Source organism: Brienomyrus brachyistius, unplaced genomic scaffold (assembly GCF_023856365.1).
Source record: "Brienomyrus brachyistius isolate T26 unplaced genomic scaffold, BBRACH_0.4 scaffold529, whole genome shotgun sequence".
In the NCBI taxonomy this organism is placed as follows: Eukaryota; Metazoa; Chordata; class Actinopteri; order Osteoglossiformes; family Mormyridae; genus Brienomyrus; species Brienomyrus brachyistius.
In genome coordinates this window covers 2465-9202 of record NW_026042804.1, presented here as the reverse complement: position 1 = coordinate 9202, position 6738 = coordinate 2465, and the positions used below count along the sequence as shown (strand labels likewise).

The window sequence follows — 6738 nt, the reverse complement described above, 5'->3', positions numbered from 1 at the left end:
TGTTTTTTTTTTCCTTCCACACTTAAGCTCTGCTTGTTACTGCCCCATAGCGGAGCGCAAGTGAAACGGACTACCGGAGATTTGCACTGTTTTTCTGTTAGTGTGTATAATCAAAATATGACTCAGTTTGGCCAGTTAGAAAAATATGATAATAGAAAAGTATTCTTTTCCTCTCACTTTTTTTTCTTGATTTAATTACCGACTTCACGTACTTACACTGTGTCCCGTTGCACGATGTAATATTGCGAAACTATGATTTTGTGGCAGTGTTTTGTAAAGGAATTTTCCGTTTAATCATCGTCTTAGTATAAAGCTATATGGTTGTTCTGGTATCAGTGGACGTACATTATGTATTTTTTCTTCTCTTGAGCACCATGGTCATGACATGAAGCTCAGTCATTGATTACTCGCAAATGTTAGTAGTCATCCGCTGTTTATCTTGAAGATGTAAAAGTAGTGCGCGTACATCTCCTCGTTAGTATAGTGGTGAGTATCCCCGCCTGTCACGCGGGAGACCGGGGTTCGATTCCCCGACGGGGAGAGTCTGCATCTTTTTGCCTCGGTCTCAAAAGGCACCAAGCTAGAACCGGCCCCGTGTTAGTGGAAACGGGGCTTGTGACTTGTACTCATGCATAATATTCTGCGGGTCGCTCAGCAGCGCAGCATATGAAACTAGACTCGGATTGTAAGTGTGTGGTTTTGATAATTGATGTATGGATGGATGGATCCTTAATAAGAGATATAAACAATAAGGTCCAGTCGCCAACTAATCATGTAAAATACGTCATAAACTCATGGTTGTTAAACCCAGAATAAAAATGAAGACGTATAACTAGGAAAGTCAACTTGCACATTTCAATTTTGGTTCGATATAATCACGTTGTCCTTAACCCTCCAGTGCAGGAGGGGACGGTAATGCGCATCGAATGTTTCCGAACCTGTGTGTGATACAACCGAGGAAGAGCCGATGACTTCGGGGGAGGAGGGGCAGGCGACTCGGAAGAAAAAGCAGCAGAACCCAATGCAGCCTGTAGCCCATTCAAAGGCCTACTGTTGGACCTCTGCTTATTTTGCAATACGTCTTTAGTACGGACTGAAAAATGTCCGATTTCGATGAGTTTGAGAAGCAGTTAAGCGAAAATCGGCAAGGTAAGTTTGGCTTTGAAGATCGGTGTATGCTCCCTGTTTTAGGGTAATAAAGTGGCCGGCGTGTCCTAGCGCCGAGGATGGTGCGGAGGGCACTTCTGCTGGTTCCGAAAAGAAAAGCGCGGCTGGGAAATCGGTGCCTTTTATCCGAGCGCTCGCCGATTCTGAAACCTGCCCGATTCTTCTTCTCCCAGCTGCCGCAGGATCCCCGAAAACTGACCGCTTTGGTAAATCAGTGACATTCTTTGCTTGGCATTGTTATAGAGATCGCTAGGCCTGCATCCATCAGTGCCCGGCGTACATAACATGGACATTTCAATGAAACGTTATTGGGGTGCACTCGATGTGAAAGCCTGCGGTTTTATTTATTTAATTATTTACCATTATACACTTGGATCATAAATTGTGACCCGCGTATTTTCATTCGCAGTAACACACTATGCATGGATGTTTGTTGCAAGCGTTATATTTTCAAGATCACGTTTAAAGTTTTATGCAAATAAAAACGACCGCGACCACTTGATTTAAAGTCCGCACTTAATAACAGTGTTAGTTACTTGGTTTTTAAATACTACGACGAGTTTTCTATATAATGATATGATTTTGTCTCTTTCCGATGCACAATAGCCTTTCCCTTGGGTCCGAAATGCTGGCCCTGTCATCCGTACAGAATAAGTCTTTCTCACACGATCGCCGTTTCTTCATGATGTATAGACTCTAAAAATCAGCCGCGTTCCCTGGAATCATAACAACTGCTTTTAGGTCGTTATTGCAAAGTCTTGCACCTGTATCTACCTTTACAGCGGATAGCAGTAACTAACAATGATGTACAGTTATATAACAATACACATATAACTTCATTAAAGTGCAGAGAATCCAGTAAACTGAATAAACTTAAGCCATACTAACGCAACTGAAATATACAACATGCGTTACAACGGAGTCGAAAGTAGGATTGATTTATGTACCTATCAAATGGCAATCTTGTCATATCAGCTCCTTATCACTAAATCACTAAAATGTCATTCGAAACGACCTGATTCGGCTAGACGAGCACTAAGTGCCGCCGTGTTTGATAAACTAGCAGTTCCAGTCATTCATATCTGCGCTCTGACTATGCCTGCGATTGCGGTAATTGGTTATTACCGATTTACGTAAGATGCATTGGCCGCTCCGTGTCTGTACTTTTGCAGCGGTGCATTACCGTAACGCTGTTATAACTGATGCATGAAGCTGATTCCTCGAGCAGCACCTGCGTTTAAATGCTTCACTGAAAACTGCACCTTCAGGGATTTATTTAAGCTTCTATATGAAGGACCTGCTGGGATAGAAAGGTGATATTTTATTGCTAGTTTAATAAAGTGCTGTCTGTCAGATTGAAACGATATTAATTACCCATCCATCGTCCAACCAGTTATCTTAGTCAGGCTCCCCTGGAGCCTATTCCAGGCAAATTCCCCATACAGAGAGCAGAGGCAAAATTCAGGCCTCCAGACTCGGAGGCGTGAGGCAACTGTACTCACCACTGTGCTCCTATATCATTAATTAGTCTGGTTATGTTTTTATTGTTTCACAACAGACTGACATTCAAGGGGATGTCCTTGTGCCCTTGAAATTATTAGCCATTGAGAGATGGGTGTGTTTGTTTCAGGAGGGTGTGATTGAATATGTGAATTGAATGGAGGTGCTTCATTCTGGTGAGGAAACTGGGGAGTTAGACCCCGTACCACATCTTGGTCTCCGTAAGTGACTTTTAAGGCATAGCGCTGGGTCAGTCAGCATCCAGCACCCCAGGGAAGTTGGTAATATGATTACTCTGTGACTCATGGGCTTCAAACCCACAACCATCCGGACACACATTCATAATCCCTCTGAGTTACACATCTTGGATTTATCGAAATGGATGGTAGGGGGGCAGTCATGTCGCTCCGCCCACCGTCTCACTGGTACCACGGTGTCGTCCCCCAGAGCGGGAGAAGGAGCGACACAAGAAGCGTAGCCGCAGCCGGTCTCTGAGCCGTGGCGAGAAGCACCGCCGCTGGAGCAAGGACTCCAGGGGGCGGAGTCACGAGAAGCGCAGCAGCAGCCGCGACCGCAAGGGTCGTGACCGACGGAGCAGCTCACGCGAGCACAAGAAGCACAGGTACCCCCCCTCACGGTCCCGGTTACAGGCACTGAAGCTGATATCTAGCATGGTTTGAGGCCTCTTAACAAGTTTCTTTCACAATCAACCAATTGGTTTCTTCGTGGTGGGAAGGGGGACTGTACCCATATTAAATTTTAACTGGCGTTTATAAGTAGCCCCCGCCATAGCGATGGGACCTCAAAGCCAGCCTAAAAAGTGGCGCATGGTCACACCCTCATGACCTTAAACTGCCTGCGATCCAAAGTTAAATGTAAACATTCTGCCATCTGTTTGTTTTTGCCAGATTCTGAGTGTTTACACTGTATTGTTTGGGGAAAACAACCTTCTGTTTTGTGTTTGGGCAGCTACTCTCCTCGGAGAAGCCGTAAGAAAAGGACATACAAGTACTGGGATGTTCCCCCTCCGGGATTCGAGCACATCACCCCCATGCAGTACAAGGCAATGCAAGGTTTGGATGCGACGCTTCCATGTGTGCTAGTTCAGTATTGCAAGGTTATGGTATATTGGTTGCAATGAAAGCATTTATTCTGGAGTGCCCTCCTCCCCCCTGCTGGTCAAAGAGGGAATAACACTTGGGATGATTTCAGACAGTGTGAAGAGAGCTTAAACCTAGGGGTTAGAAGCAAATGAAGGCGACGATCCGGATGTTCTGGCCGTCCCTGGTTGGGGTCTTGAAGCCCTTTCTCCTCCCCACAGCTGCAGGGCAGATCCCCACGATAGCTTTACTGGCAACATCCACCACCAGCGGCGTGGCAGTGACGCCCACCCAGGTGCCGATGGTCGGCAGCCAGATGACCCGGCAGGCCAGGCGGCTTTATGTCGGCAACATCCCCTTCGGCCTGACGGAGGTGAGTCCAGGCAAAGTCCCGCGTTGCCTTCTGTCATGCATACTGGTGTCATGTGTAGCTCAGTGAGTTAGGACACTGAGCCGGTCACAAGAAGGTTGTTGGTTCAAATCCCTTGGGCAGCAGAGTGATTTCACCATTGGGCCCCCGAGCGCAGCCCTTAAGCACTATTTGCTCTAGGAACTGTCTGGTCCTGCTTCTTCAATGAAATGTATGTTGCTTTGGATGAAAGTGTCCGCAAAATAAATAGATAAATGTACTAGACTTGTCAGTCATTTTTTTTCTCGTTTGCCTGTTTTGATGTCTTCAGACGTCTGCCTGTCTTCATTCAGTGTGTCTGCCTGTCTTTTTAGGAGGCCATGGCGGATTTCTTCAATACCCAGATGCGATTGGCTGGCTTATGTCAAGGTCCCACCAATCCCGTCCTCGCTGTTCAGATAAACCAGGACAAGAACTTTGCCTTCCTTGAAGTAAGAGTCTTTCCTGCCTAATGGCTGCTGTGTCCAGGCGGAGACCGCAGCCTTCCCTGATTAACGACGTTCTTCGTTCTGCCCTAGTTTCGGTCCGTGGATGAGACCACGCAGGCAATGGCCTTCGACGGCATCATTTTCCAGGGTCAGTCGTTAAAAATCAGGCGGCCCCACGACTATCGCCCCCTGCCTGGCATCTCAGAGCAGCCCGCCTTCCACGTACCAGGTCCGTTTTGCTTGTCGCCGTCATAACCTTAATCTTTATTTACCTTTGAAGAGCCGATCGGCAAGGCCAGTTTTTTGTACTCGTTACGGACTGACTGTCCTTCGCAAGCTGCGGATGTCTTGTCATATAAAGAGGGAGACTTTCACTTTTATTTACTTAATGTTGTAAATATTTAGCAGACAGTTTTATCCAAAGTGAAGAATGTTTTTTTTTTTTTTTTTTTTTTTGAGAAATCAGGGTCAGCCTGTCCCTAGAGCAAACTCGCCGGCCCAGTGGTGTGATCACCAGTGATGTGAACCAGTGATCTTCTGATGATAACGCTGGCATCCTAACCAGCTGAGCCACACACACACACACACAGCTCAGTCACTCACTTCTTACTGTTAACATAGGGGTGTTGTGTGGCTCTGTGATGTTTGCCCATGAAAAGAAGGTTGCTGGTTGGCAGGGTTGGCAGAGTGATTTCACCACTGGGCCCTTGAGCAAGGACCCTAACCCCCAAATTGTTCTAGGGTTGCTGGCTCCTATTCTAGTTAAAAATTCTGGACACACCTACTGAAAATGACTTGTTTTTCAGCAAGATAATGACCCAAAGCCCACCTTGAAGGTTATGCAAGTAGCTTATTACCTTGTGAACTAGGAAAGAGATGGTCCCCACAGCCCCCCAACCTAAACTCTATAGAGCTGGTTTGGGATCAGTTGGATGAGAGTAAGAGTAAGGTAGCCAGCTTGCGCGCAGAACTTGTGGAAACTCGAGGACTGTTGGAGAAACGGTCCAGGTGGGTACATATGTTAGCTGGTTGAGTCCGCAATGCTGTCATCGAAGCCAATGGCTCCTATTTTGAAGAGACAAAAATTTTGTCTTTGCAGTACTTCATATGCATAACTTCCATGCCCAAAGGCCTTTTACTATAAGGTGAATAACAGCTAAAATAGAGACAAATGCATTAAGAGCAGGTGTGTCCATACTTTTGACTGGTGCTGCATGTGTCAGCATCTCCCATGGAGAGCAAGATGGGAGAGACAAAAAACAGTCGTCAAACTGCCCCAGTATTTAGGTATTTTTTTGCTGGAGTTACATTTATCTGATATTATATAGGAGATAACGACGTCATACTGATTTGAAGTTGGCTTATTTCACTCGCGCCGTTTGCTCGTGGTCATTATCCGGCATGTTGACGGTTTGCTGTGATCGGCCGGCTTTGGGCGCCGTGCCGCTCTGTCTGCAGGGGTCGTCTCCACCGTGGTTCCAGACTCGCCACACAAGCTCTTTGTCGGAGGCCTGCCCAACTATCTCAGTGACGATCAGGTACCCCGCCCTCAGTCTCTGTCGCCGGGGAGCCGACCCACAACCCTCCTGTGTTTCTGTCCCACTGCTGCACGTGGAACTCAAGCAGGCATGCACACACACGCACACGCACGCACGCACGCACGCGCACGCACATACATACATAAAATAAACACTCGTCTCTGTGTAACTGATTAGTAGGAAAAGAAAGCCTGTCAAAGTTACCTCACCGCTTAAAATTCATTACAAGATACTGGGGGGTCAAATGTCAGCATCATGTTTAAAGCTAGCTGCTGAAAATAGCCGCACATTTGAGGTTTTTTTTTTTTTTTTTTAAAGATATTCATGGGATTTATTAAACATTTATTAGACATGTAGGTAATGAGTTGACAGTTACATTACGCTCATTGTTTATCCAGCTGTAAATTATGAAGATATTGAGACCCCGCTAATGTAAAAGGTACGTTTCCCAAAACCTCATGTTATCGACTTGCATAGTTGGAACCATTCAGTTGTTATCTAATGTTGTTAGCAAATAACCTTATTAGCAACAAAGGCTTTGGGAAACGTGCCTTACAGCTGGCGGCTTGCCAAACCAGTCACGTAGCCAGTCCCTG

The 6738-nt window shown here is 46.2% G+C and overlaps 1 non-coding gene across 1 annotated transcript; it reads left to right on the top strand.

The window, feature by feature from the left end:
- Nucleotides 1–469: 469 nt before the first annotated feature.
- Nucleotides 470–541, top strand: trnad-guc (transfer RNA aspartic acid (anticodon GUC)). The gene has a single exon. It is a non-coding gene; the product is annotated as a tRNA-Asp (tRNA).
- Nucleotides 542–6738: the final 6197 nt, after the last annotated feature.